Source organism: Rhineura floridana, chromosome 14 (assembly GCF_030035675.1).
Source record: "Rhineura floridana isolate rRhiFlo1 chromosome 14, rRhiFlo1.hap2, whole genome shotgun sequence".
Lineage (NCBI taxonomy): Eukaryota > Metazoa > Chordata > Lepidosauria > Squamata > Rhineuridae > Rhineura > Rhineura floridana.
This window is the reverse complement of record NC_084493.1, coordinates 39,394,024-39,408,095: the sequence shown is the minus strand read 5'-3', so window position 1 is coordinate 39,408,095 and position 14,072 is coordinate 39,394,024.

The following is a 14,072-nucleotide window of genomic DNA, read 5'->3' as shown; positions in this document are numbered from 1 at the left end:
AGAGCCTGCTGGATCAGGCCAGTGGCCCATCTAGTCCAGCATCCTGTTCTCACAGTGGCCAACCAGGTGCCTGGGGGAAGCCCGCAAGCAGGACCCGAGTGCAAGAACACTCTCCCCTCCTGAGGCTTCCGGCAACTGGTTTTCAGAAGCATGCTGCCTCTGACTAGGGTGGCACAGCACAGCCATCATGGCTAGTAGCCATTGATAGCCCTGTCCTCCATGAATTTGTCTAATCTTCTTTTAAAGCCCTCCAAGCTGGTGGCCATTACTGCATCTTGTGGGAGCAAATTCCATAGTTTAACTATGCGCTGAGTAAAGAAGTACTTCCTTTTGTCTGTCCTGAATCTTCCAACATTCAGCTTCTTTGAATGTCCACGAGTTCTAGTATTATGAGAGAGGGAGAAGAACTTTTCTCTGTCCACTTTCTCAATGCCATGCATCATTTTATACACTTCTATCATGTCTCCTCTGACCCGCCTTTTCTCTAAACTAAAAAGCCCCAAATGCTGCAACCTTTCCTCGTAAGGGAGTCGCTCCATCCCCTTGATCATTCTGGTTGCCCTCTTCTGAACCTTTTCCAACTCTAGAATATCCTTTTTGAGATGAGGCGACCAGAACTGTACACAGTATTCCAAATGCAGCCGCACCATAGATTTATACAAAGGCATTATGATGTCGGCTGTTTTATTTTCAATACCTTTCCTAATTATCGCTAGCATGGAATTTGCCTTTTTCACAGCTGCCGCACACTGGGTCGACATTTTCATCGTGCTGTCCACTACAACCCCGAGGTCTCTCTCCTGGTCGGTCACCGCCAGTTCAGACCCCATGAGCGTATATGTGAAATTAAGATTTTTTTTTTATTTATTTATTTATTTATTAAATTTATATACCGCCCGACTAGCAATAGCTCTCTGGGCGGTGAACATAAAACAGCATAAAAATACAATAAATAACAAAACAATACTAAAATACAAGCAACAATCCAACACAATAAACATTTTTAAAATTAAATCAGTGTAATTTAAAATGCTTCAGAGAATAGGAAGGTTTTGACCTGGCGCCGGAAGGAGAGCAGAGTCGGCGCCAGGCGTACTTCCTCAGGGAGACTGTTCCATAGTTCGGGGGCCACCACTGAGAAGGCCCTAGATCTTGTCATCACCCTCCGGGCCTCCCTGTGAGTTGGAACCGGGAGGAGGGCCTTCGTAGCAGAACGTAGTGCACGGGCCGGTTCATATCGGAAGAGGCGTTCCGCAAGGTATCGTGGTCCCGCACCGTATAAGGCTTTATAGGTTAATACCAACACTTTGAATCTAGCCCGGAAACATTGGCAACCAGTGCAAGCTGGCCAGAACAGGTGTTATATGCTCGGACCGCTTGGTCCTTGTCAGCAATCTGGCCGCCGCATTTTGCACTAGTTGTAGCTTCCGAACTGTCTTCAAAGGTAGCCCTACGTAAAGCGCATTACAGTAATCCAAACGTGAGGTTACCAGAGCATGTACCACTGATGTAAGGTCCTCTTTACTCAAATAGGGACGTAGCTGGGCTACCAACCAAAGTTGGTAAAACGCATTCCTAACCACCGAGGCTACTTGAGCCTCAAGTGAGAGGGAAGAGTCTAAAAAGACTCCCAGACTACGAACCCGGTCCTTTAGGGGGAGTGTAACCCCGTCCAGGACAGGGTATATATCCACCATCCGATCAGAGAACCCGTCCACCAACAGCATCTCAGTCTTGTCTGGATTGAGCTTCAGTTTGTTAACTCTCATCCAGTCCATTGTCGAGGCCAGGCAACGGTTCAGCAAATCGACAGCCTCACCTGAAGAAGATGAAAAGGAGAAGTAGAGCTGCGTGTCATCAGCATACTGATGACAACGCACTCCAAAACTCCTGATGACCTCTCCCAACGGCTTCATGTAGATATTAAAAAGCAGGGGGGACAAAACTGACCCCTGCGGGACCCCATATTGGAGAGCCCGCGGTGTCGAGCAATGTTCCCCAAGCACTACCTTCTGGAGATGACCCGCCAAGTAGGAGCGGAACCACTGCCAAGCAGTACCTCCAACTCCCAACTCCGCGAGCCTCTCCAGAAGGATACCATGGTCGATGGTATCAAAAGCCGCTGAGAGATCAAGGAGAATCAATAGAGTTACACTCCCTCTGTCTCTTTCCCGACATAGGTCATCGTACAGGGCGACCAAGGCTGTCTCAGTGCCAAAACCGGGCCTAAAACCCGATTGAAATGGATCTAGATAATCAGTTTCATCCAATAGCGCCTGGAGCTGGCCAGCAACCACCCGTTCCAAGACCTTGCCCAGGAATGGAACATTCGCCACTGGCCTGTAGCTGTTAAAATTGTCTGGGTCCAAGGAAGGCTTTTTCAGGAGTGGTCTCACCACTGCCTCTTTCAGACAGCCCGGGACCACTCCCTCTCGTAAAGAGGCATTTATCACTTCCTTGGCCCACCTACCTGTTCCATTCCTACTAGTTTTTATCAGCCAGGAGGGGCAAGGATCCAGTACCGAAGTGGTTGCACGTACCTGTCCAAGCACCTTTTTGCTCCAATATGCATAATTTTACACTTGTTTATATTGAATTGCATTTGCCATTTTTCTGCCCATTCACTCAGTTTGGAGAGGTCTTTTTGGAGCTCTTCGCAATCCCTTTTTGTTTTAACAACCCTGAACAATTTAGTGTCATCAGCAAACTTGGCCACTTCACTGCTCACTCCTAATTCTAGGTCATTAATGAACAAGTTGAAAAGTACAGGTCCCAATACCGATCCTTGAGGGACTCCACTTTCTACAGCCCTCTATTGGGAGAACTGTCCGTTTATTCCTACTCTCCCGCCATGCGTGTCGCTTATCGGAGGCGTGTGCATGCTGCCCGCCCCCGCGACAGCCGTTCCTCTCCGTGGGAAAAGGCGGGTTCGCTGCCTCCCCGCTGGAGTGGCCGCCTGGGGTCTCCTCGGGGCAGGGAGCACGGAGAGCTTCGGCCTTGCGTTCCCTGCCTGTTTTGGCTGCTTAGGGAGTGCCTCGAGACCCCCGCTCCATAGAGGACAATTTGGCGGGCGGGCGCGTGATCCCTTGTTGCCCAAAGCATATTTTTCGGTGGCCGCCCCCAGGTTTGGTGTAGCACGTCATGTGCCCACAGTAACCTCTGGACTGCGTGGGATCCAACACCATTTAGTAGAAGATACTCTCCATGATGGGTGTGTGATTGTATGATTTGTTCCGGCCCAAGCACATCCTGGGGTGGCCACCCTTATTTGTTAAAACATATTGTGGCTACTTTTGGTGTCCTTCAAAGTGCTTGACCATGCCATGCACCCACAGGAAGGTCTGGGCCAGGCAGGATCTCGCAGAGTACGGGTGACCAGCCTGGTACCCACAGGTAATGCTTGGGAGTTGTTTAAAAACACTATATTAGAAGCTCAACTGGAGTGCATACCGCAGATCAGAAAAGGTACCACCAGGGCCAAGAAGATGCCAGCATGGTTAACGAGCAAAGTCAAGGAAGCTCTTAGAGGCAAAAAGTCTTCCTTCAAAAAATGGAAGTCTTGTCCGAATGAAGAAAATAAAAAAGAACACAAACTCTGGCAAAAGAAATGCAAGAAGACAATAAGGGATGCTAAAAAAGAATTTGTGGAGCACATTGCTAAGAACATAAAAACCAACAACAAAAAATTCTATAAATACATTCAAAGCAGGAGACCATCTAGGGAGACAATTGGACCCTTGGATGATAAGGGAGTCAAAGGTGTACTAAAGAACGATAAGGAGATTGCAGAGAAGCTAAATGAATTCTTTGCATCTGTCTTCACAGTGGAAGATATAGGGCAGATCCCTGAACCTGAACTAACATTTGCAGGAAGGGATTCTGAGGAACTGAGACAAATAGCGGTAACGAGAGAGGAAGTTCTAAGCTTAATGGACAATATAAAAACTGACAAATCACCGGGCCCGGATGGCATCCACCCGAGAGTTCTCAAAGAACTGAAAGGTGAAATTGCTGATCTGCTAACTAAAATATGTAACTTGTCCCTCGGGTCCTCCTCCGTGCCTGAGGACTGGAAAGTGGCAAATGTAACGCCAATCTTCAAAAAGGGATCCAGAGGGGATCCCGGAAATTACAGGCCAGTTAGCTTAACTTCTGTCCCTGGAAAACTGGTAGAAAGTATTATTAAAGCTAGATTAACTAAGCACATAAAAGAACAAGCCTTGCTGAAGCAGAGCCAGCATGGCTTCTGCAAGGGAAAGTCCTGTCTCAGTAACCTATTAGAATTCTTTGAGAGTGTCAACAAGCATATAGATAGAGGTGATCCAGTGGACATAGTGTACTTAGACTTTTAAAAAGCGTTTGACAAGGTACCTCACCAAAGGCTTCTGAGGAAGCTTAGCAGTCATGGAATAAGAGGAGAGGTCCTCTTGTGGATAAGAAATTGGTTAAGAAGCAGAAAGCAGAGAGTAGGAATAAACGGACAGTTCTCCCAATGGAGGGCTGTAGAAAGTGGAGTCCCTCAAGGATCGGTATTGGGACCTGTACTTTTCAACTTGTTCATTAATGACCTAGAATTAGGAGTGAGCAGTGAAGTGGCCAAGTTTGCTGATGACACTAAATTGTTCAGGGTTGTTAAAACAAAAAGGGATTGCGAAGAGCTCCAAAAAGACCTCTCCAAACTGAGTGAATGGGCAGAAAAATGGCAAATGCAATTCAATATAAACAAGTGTAAAATTATGCATATTGGAGCAAAAAATCTTAATTTCACATACACGCTCATGGGGTCTGAACTGGCGGTGACCGACCAGGAGAGAGACCTCGGGGTTGTAGTGGACAGCACGATGAAAATGTCAACCCAGTGTGCGGCAGCTGTGAAAAAGGCAAATTCCATGCTAGCGATAATTAGGAAAGGTATTGAAAATAAAACAGCCGATATCATAATGCCGTTGTATAAATCTATGGTGCGGCCGCATTTGGAATACTGTGTACAGTTCTGGTCGCCTCATCTCAAAAAGGATATTATAGAGTTGGAAAAGGTTCAGAAGAGGGCAACCAGAATGATCAAGGGGATGGAGTGACTCCCTTACGAGGAAAGGTTGCAGCATTTGGGGCTTTTTAGTTTAGAGAAAAGGTGGGTCAGAGGAGACCTGATAGAAGTGTATAAAATTATGCATGGCATTGAGAAAGTGGATAGAGAAAAGTTCTTCTCCCTCTCTCATAATACTAGAACTCGTGGACATTCAAAGAAGCTGAATGTTGGAAGATTCAGGACAGACAAAAGGAAGTACTTCTTTACTCAGCGCATAGTTAAACTATGGAATTTGCTCCCACAAGATGCAGTAATGGCCACCAGCTTGGACGGCTTTAAAAGAAGATTAGACAAATTCATGGAGGACAGGGCTATCAATGGCTACTAGCCGTGATGCCTGTGCTCTGCCACCCAAGTCAGAGGCAGCATGCTTCTGAAAACCAGTTGCCGGAAGCCTCAGGAGGGGAGAGTGTTCTTGCACTCGGGTCCTGCTTGCGGGCTTCCCCCAGGCACCTGGTTGGCCACTGTGAGAACAGGATGCTGGACTAGATGGGCCACTGGCCTGATCCAGCAGGCTCTTGTTATGTTCTTAAACAATACAATATTCTTTATTGAAGTTTATAGTTACAATGGTTGTTAAAGGGACAGACTTAATTGCTTACCCATATCTACCACTTCCTAATATAGTTAACAGACATCACAATTAGCTATTGAGCAATCCTTTATTATGACAACTTGATGTGAGCAATAGGATTTCCATAAATGACTTTGTCCTATGCATACGACTCCGACTCCATTTGAGCCATAGGCTTATAACTTCAGTAGTGCTACTTGTGTGTGGAATCAGCTGATGACTCCCCTAGGATAATTGACAATGGCAGGGGATGCATCTGTGTAGTGTCCCTAAATATTGTGTATTGGGAAAATGAAGATTCATCCCAACTGCCTGTTAGGGGAATGCCGACGTCATGTTCCCCAGCTTCACGCTGATAGGGTTGTTACATGGCTATTGAATATGAAACGAAAACATTGGGTTGGGAGGCAGATGAATGGGATTTCACTTTACCTGTGGACTTTAATGTCAGCTCAATAGCACAGATTCTCTGGGAAAGTGAGAAAATTCAGACAAAATGAAAGCCTTATGCCAAAATGATAAAGGAATGATGTTAACAATCTGACACGAACAGGTTGAGCTAGTTAGGGTTACCCAAGATATAGAGGTTCTTACTGTACATCATTGGTGGGATATTTTCTCAGGTTGGAGTTCAACAATGAAAAACATTCTGTACTTAGCATGGCATCCTGTAATTCTCTTCTTAATTGCTATTGTAATGTTATTTCTATTAGTATGCATTCTGGATATCAGAGTTAAACAATTATATGTAAAAGTACAAACTCTTATTTGGCATGGCAAGACCAAGAGAAATGAAATGAAGGGGAAATTGTACATGTCAAGGGGTGGAGTGTAGGGAAAACTGGCCTGAAAACTAATTGTATCAAGGAGATAGAATGACCTGTGACAATTATTCCTTCATGTCTGACTCTCTGAGTCTAGCAGGCCAGGCCCTTTAAGAGATTGAAAGTTTTTTGGCTTAATTTATTGGTTTCTTAAAAGTAGCCATCTGCTCAGGATGGTATAACCTTGGAATATCGGAGGATCTCCTATCTATGTATCTTGGTAATTTGCCACTTCTTAGACTTATCTTTGGAATTAATAAACAATTATAAGACTAAGAATACGATCATCACAACAGATGTAATTGATGAAGTTGTTGTTGAGAATCAGTACATAGCCGGTGGGGCTTTTAGCTATATAAGTCCCCAAGATGTGTGCCCAAGGGAACTTGAGCGCAGACCTTGGACTGGTGAGGTGTTGTGTACTGGCTGTCAGCTGGGGACTCACTGTTGTTTTTCCCTTGGAGTTCCTGACAACTGAACGGAGAAAGTAAGCTCAGCACATTTTGCTCTCTGTATTCTTTTGCCTGCTACTTAATAAAATCTGCCTATGTGTTTATTACCTCTGAATAACCCTTGCCTAAAATAGCATTTGCCTTTTTTGTAGCCACATCACACTGTTGCTCATATTCAGCTAGTGATCCATAAAAATGCAGGGGAACAGCTGCAGCACTGGAGGGCTGGAGAAGACCTGCCCTGGGAGTGAGTCTCTGAGCATCTGGGTGCTTTCTCGCCCCTCTGGGTTGTTGTCTCTTGAGACAGCTGAAGTCCCTGGAAAGTGCTGCAAGGACTAGGACCCCATGACAGACCCTGACTCCAGAGAGAGGCTGCAGTCAATCTTACAGCCTCTTGAATCAGCTCCTGGCTGGGTCAGGAGACATAAAAGCCTGGCTGCCCTTGTGTGGTGTGTCTGCTGCCATTGGGGTCGCCACCGAAGGGGAGACACCAAAGGGCTTAGCCCTTTAGGGAGTCCTGAGGCCGAGGGCGTCACCTCTTTTATTTTTTTTTAAACCAGATTGGTAGTGTGGAGGGCTTATGGCGCATGTGTAGTTCCTGTGCAGGTTGAGAGCCTGTGCAGTGAACTGAACGATAGGAGAAAGTTACCAGATGCCTTCAGAGTGAGAGTATGCAATTGACAGAAGGCTGGCCCTCCCTGGGTGTGAGATGGGGAGTAGATGTGCCCTATGTGAAAAATATTGAGTGGGTCTGACTGTCCCCAATTCTCTCAGAGGCCTAGTGGCAGGGCCAGCCTCAGGCATGCCGGGGCCCTTGGGCACCAGCCTGCCCTGGGCCCTGGCACATGCATGTACGCATGCATGCCCCACCTACCTACTTGCCTACAAGGTGGGCGGAGGAGCAAGAGGTCGGGGAGGTGGGACAGCGAGCGGGTGAGGGGGCGGGCTAGGGGATGGGAAAGCAAGCGAGCAGGGGGTGGGGAGCGAGTGGGGGCAGGGGAGAGGGTGAGTGGGGAGAGAGGGCAAGCGAGTGGGGCGGGGGAGAGGGTGAGTGGGGGGAGAGGGCAAGCGAGTGGTTGAGCAGGGGACAGGGCAAGCAGGGGACAGGGCAAGCAGGGGGGAGGGCAAGCGAGCGGGGGGAGGGAGGGCGAGTGAGTGGGGGGTGGGCAAGTGAGCAGGCAGGGGGAGGGCAAGTGAGTGGGTGGGGGCAGGGGTGAGGGTGAGCGAGTGAGCGAGTGGGGGGAGAGTGAGCAAGCAGGCAGGCAGCTCCCTCCCTGTGATCCGCAGCCCCCACCATAACAAGGGGCCCTTTAGGGGCCTGTGGGCCATGGGGCCCTTGGCCAGGACCCCACCTGGTTGCCCTTTGGAGCTGGCCCTGACTGGGATAACTGGTTCAGGTAGGTTTTGTTGGTGGGCTCTTGCTGGGTCCATATCAGGTGTTTAGGAGTTTAGTAAAGGAGGAACACGGGTGATGCCACCCCAATTTCAGTGATCGTGGGTAGAGGGAGGTATAGCCATGGGGAGGTGGTGAGCTGCCATAGAAGTTGAAGGCAAGGCTATCTATGCCTTGTTCTTCACTCCCACTCCTCTCATAGATGGGTTCCTCATTGCTCATCTTCTGTGCCCACTGGCCTGTGTGTTGTTGTTTAATGCCAGATTGGTACACAATAAGGCCACACTCATCCATGATTTGATTGTGGATGAAGGCGCCGATTTGGTGTGCATTACCAAGACCTGGGTGGGTGAGCTGGGAGGAGTTGATCTGACCCAGCTTTGCCCACCTGGATAGTCAGTGCAACACCAGCACAGGCTGCAGGGATGGAAAGGAGATGTTGCTGTGGTCTACAGAACTTCCATCTGTCACCAGGAAACCACTCTGTCTTGGAGCTGGCTGTGAGGGCCTGCACCTGGTTTTGGGCCAAGGAGACAGGAAACTAGGGTTGCTGCTGGTGTACCATCCGCCCTGCTGCCTGGCAGCTTCTCTGACTGAGCTGGTGGAGGCCATCTTGGCTGTGGTATTGGAGGAGCCCAGAACAATAGTCCTGAGTGATTTCAATGTCCATGCGGAGGCCACCTCTAGTGTTCCGACTTGGGACTTCATGGCCTCCATGATCACCATGGGGCTGTCTCAAGTTGTCACTGTCCCAATGCATAGGGCAGGACACACCCTCAACTTGGTTTTTGCTCCAGATGGAGGAAGGGGTTGTCTGGAGATGGGGGGTGGGGTGGATGTTGCCCCATTGTCATGGTCAGACCACTTCTCGGTAAAGTTTAGACTTATGGCTGTGATCCTCCCCTGCAGGGGTGGTGGACAGATTAAGATGGTCCGCCCCTGGAGCCTAATGGAATCCACTGGATTCCTGAATGCCCTGGGGGAGTTCCCAGTAGATAGAGCAGGTGACCCTGTTGAAGCCCTTGTCATGCTGTGGAACAGCGAGGCATGTCAGGCTCTTGACACGGTTGCCCCCGAGCGCCCTCTCCGGCACTGTGGAGCCCGGCTTGCACCTTGGTACACCAGTGAGCTAAGAGCAATGAAACAGGCTGGATGACGGCTAGAACACAAGTGGCAAAAACGTGCTGTGAGGCTGATTGGGCATGAGTAAAACATCACAACCGTGCCTATTGTGTGGTGGTGAGGGCAGCGAAGAAGGCCCACTTCTCTGCCTCCATCGCATCCTCAAGTAGCCGTCCAGTGGAGCTTTTCCGTATTGTCAGGTCTGTTGACATCAACTCCAGGAAATGGAGTCTTAGACCCTTCGGAAGGCCACTGTGAATTGTTTGGAAGGCACTTTGAGGGTAAAGTTGCTCGCCTCCGTAGCAGTCTTGATGCTCCATCCACATCTACTGTAGTCCCCAATGAGGTGTCCAGTGGAACATCTGCTGCAACGTTTTGGAAATGGTTTCAGCTGATGCAGCCTGATCACGTGGAGAAGGTGATTGCGACGCTATGGCCAGCAACGTGTCCTGTTGACTTTGGCTTATTAAAGCTTGCTGAGGGGGTTTGACCAAGCGGATCCAGGGTGTGGTCAATGCATCATTGTGGGAGAGAGTGGTTCCAACCGCCCTGAAACAGGCGGTGATCCGGACTTTCCTGAAAAAGCCCACCCTAGACCCATTGGTCTGTGACAATAACTGACTGGTCACAAATACCCCCTTCTTAGGGAAGGTGATTGAGTGGGTTGTGGCGCAGCAATTGCAAGTAGTCTTGGATGAAACACATTATCTTGACCCATTCCAGTGTGGGTTCAGGCCTGGTTATGGGACTAAATCAGTCTTTGTAACATCTGAATTTGGAGAGGCCGTGCAAGCCCTGGACCGCTGTCTGGACTTGGTGGTGGGCTGGATGAGGGCCAATAAACTGACTGAACCTTAGCAAGATGGAGGCACTGTGGGTTGGTGGTTCCCGAGTTCAGATTATTGGTCAGTTGCCTGCTTTGGATGGTGTCATACTCCCTCTGAAAGAGGAGGTCCATAGTCTGGGGGTGCTCCTGGATCCATCTTTGTCTCTAGAGGCCCAGGTGATCTCAGTGGCTAGGAGTGCCTTTTACCAGCTTCAGCTGGTAAGACGGCTGCAGTCGTTTCTGGACCAGCATAGCCTGTCCACTGTTGTCCATGCACTGGTAACCTCTAGGCTATTACTGTAATGAGCTCTATGTGGGGCTACCCTTGAGGATGGTCTGGAAGCTGCAGCTGGTGCAAAATGCGGCAGTGAGACTGCTCACTGGGACAGGGTATCACCAACATGTCACCCCGCTGCTGAAAGAATTGCACTGGCTGCCCATTTGCTACCGGGTCAAGTTCAGGGTTCTAGTTTTGGCGAACAAAGCCCTATACAGCTTGGGACCAGGATACCTGAAAGACCGTCTTACTCCTTATATACCCAGTTGATCACTGCACTCTGCAGGTGAGGGCCTCCTACAGATACCATCTTATCAGGAGGTCCGTTCTGCACAACAAAGGAAATGGACCTTTAGTGTAGTGGCACCTACCCTGTGGAACTCCCTCCCCTTAAATATTAGACAGCCGCCCTCTTTGTTATCTTTTCGGTGCCTACTGAACACCTTCCTCTTTCAACAAGCCAACAGTGCTAAGATCTTATGACTCTTACGACTGAGGTGAAGGCTGGTTCCCTTTACTAAATTGTTCTTCCCCAAATGTATGAGCAACGCATGGATCAGCAGTGACTCCTCCCTCTCGCATGCCCTGCTTGCCAACCCAGTCCCTACTGGCTCATTTGCCCACCTGGAACAGGAAAAGCTTGTCCGCTTCTGGGTCCAGAAGAGAATGGAAGGCCACATGGAAGGATTCCGACAGAAGGAAACAAAGAAACATTAACTTTGGAAGAGAAAAAAGGCATGTAGGGCTAAGCAGAACCCAAGTGTGCAGTCCAAAGCTGTGGGGCAGTCCCCCAGCAACAATTCACATAACTCACAACAACAAAAACATTATCCACAGAGAAAACCTGGCCGGACTTACCTCTGCAAGGACACACCAGTAGGTTGCTGATCCACCAAAAGAAGGCCAAGTGGCAACTGTTCTAAGAAAAGACATCTTAGTTTCTTTGAGTAATACAATCTACCAAATGGAAAAGTCAAGCCCCAGCCACAAAATAATCAAGGAACATGCATTTACAAGTATCCTGACTGGGAGGTGAAGTCTTAGCCCACTCATAAATATTTTCCAAACACGTAAGTTAGAAGTCACCTCCACCACCCTCTGTGACTTGGGCCAAAAGACCTCAGTGCCACCAATCAACCTCATGGGCAGTTTCCTAGCTCTCACATGGACCACGAACAGCATTGCATGCTCTGCGGGGAGGCCAGCCCAAGCTCTAAAATTGGCTCAATATGGAGTGGATTCAGGGTATGATCAACGTGTCTTGGTCAGAGGGAGTGGTTCCAGCTGCCCTGAAAGAGGCGGTGATCCAACCACTCCTGAAAAAGATTATCCTGGAACCATTGATTTGTGACAACTACCAACTGGTTGCAAATACCCCCTTTTTAGGAAAGATGATTGAGAGAGTTGTGGCACAGCAATTGCAGTACTCTTGGATGAAACCCATTCCAATCCTGGGTTCAGGCCTGGTTATGGGACTGAATCGGACTTGGTCACCCTGATGGATGACCTTTATCAGGAGGACAAGGAGAGTGCGACCCTGTTATTCTAATTTGATGTCTAAATGGCTTTTGATACCATTGACCATGGTATCATTCTGAGTCGGTCTGGTGAAATGGGTATCGGTGGCACTGTTTTACAGTGATTCTATCCTATGTCCAGGGTCGTTTTCAGATAATAGCATTGTGTGATTGTCTTTCAGCCCCGTCAGTTGTGCTGTGGGGTGCTGCAGGGCATCTTGTCCCCCATGCTGTCTAACATCTAGATGAAGCCCTTGGGAGCTGTCATCAGGAGATTTGGGGTGAGGTGTCAGCAGTACGCTGACGATACTCACCTCTATTTCTCTGTAACATCTGAATCGGGAGAGGCCTTGCAAGCCCTGGACGGCTGCCTGGACTTGGTGGTGGGCTAGATGAGGGCCAATCAACTGAGTCTGAATCCTAACAAGATGGAGGTGCTGTGAGTTGGTGGTTCCCGAGTTCGGATAATTAGTCAATTACCTGTTTTGGATGGGTTATGCCCCTACTGAAAAAGCATGTTTGTAGTCTGGGAGTGTTCCTGGATCCATCTTTGTTGCTGGAGGCCCAAGTGACCTCAGTGGCTAGAAGTGACTTTTACCAGCTTCAGCTGGTAAAACAGTTGAGGCCTTTTCTGTACTAGGATAGCCTGACCACTGATGTTCATGTATTAGTAACCTCCAGGCTGGATTACTGTAATGAGCTCTAGGTGGGGTTGCCCTTGAGGTTGGTCCACAGCTGGTGCAAAATGTGGTATTGAGATTGCTCACTGGGGCAGGGTATTGCAAACATGTTTACCCCCTGCTGAAATATTGCACTGGCTGCCTATTAGCTACCGGGCTAAGTTCAAGGTTCTAGTTTTGGTGTACAAGGTCCTGTACAGCTTGGAACCAGGGTACCTGAAAGACTGTCTTACTCTTTATATACCCAGTCGATCACTGCGCTCTAGTTGAGGGCCTCCTGCAGGTACCATCTTATCAGGAGGTCCGTTCTGCACAACATAGCGGATCTTTAGTATAGTGGCACTGGCACTGTGGAATTCCCTCCCTTTAAATATTAGACAGGCGCCATCTCTTTTATCTTTTTGGTGCCATCTCTGAAGACCTTCCTCTTCCAACAAGCCTTTTAAGTAGAGACGTTACCCGAGTCTGCATCTGTCCTGGAATTGCTTTTTTTTTAGTTTTTTTAAAAAAAGTTTAGTTTTTTAAAGATGTTCTGTTCCAGGGTTTTAAAGTCTTCTTTTTAAGACATTTGAAAGGGTTTTTAAGGGTGGTTTTTTTTTTTTGCTGCCCTGTGTTCCTTCTTGGGGGGGAGGTGAAGCGCAGAATATTTAATATATAATAATAATAATAATAACAATAATAATGTCTCCTGTAGATGATTCTGCTACTTAGTAGGAACCAGGACAGATGAGAAAGCCAACTCGTGTCAAGGCTTCCCAGCCCAGACAGCATCTTCCCCAGCGTGGACCTTGCTCATCTAGGCCCTAACCATCTGCAAGGGATCAGCTATACCGTTATGCAGGCCAGGTCCACCCCTAGCTGCAGATAAGATGTTCTCCCTGAGGCAAGGCTGGACACAAGCTCAGACAAGACACACGTGGCGAAACTGAGTGTGGGTCCTGCACTCCTTCCCTTGCTGTTTCCTCTTTGTTGAATTTTAGATTTCAAGCTCCTCAGAGCAGGGACCTGCCTTCTTGACAGTAGCATAAGGGAGAAAGATAACTTCTCTGTTGTTGTTTTCGTTATGTTGTGCACTGCTTTACTGTAATAGCGCAGTAAATATATTTGTTGTATTTGAATAAATACGTGATCATCATTAATCATCATTATTTTGTTGAAGAACTCATTTGCTGCGGAACCAAGTCATAAGAGACGTGTGATTTATCAAGACTGTGTAAAGGAGAGCTACTCACCACGCGGTCATCCTCAATGGAAGGAGGTACAGGAAAAGATACATGTAGGAAAGGCGAGGAGAATACAGCAGCCTTCCCAACCTGAT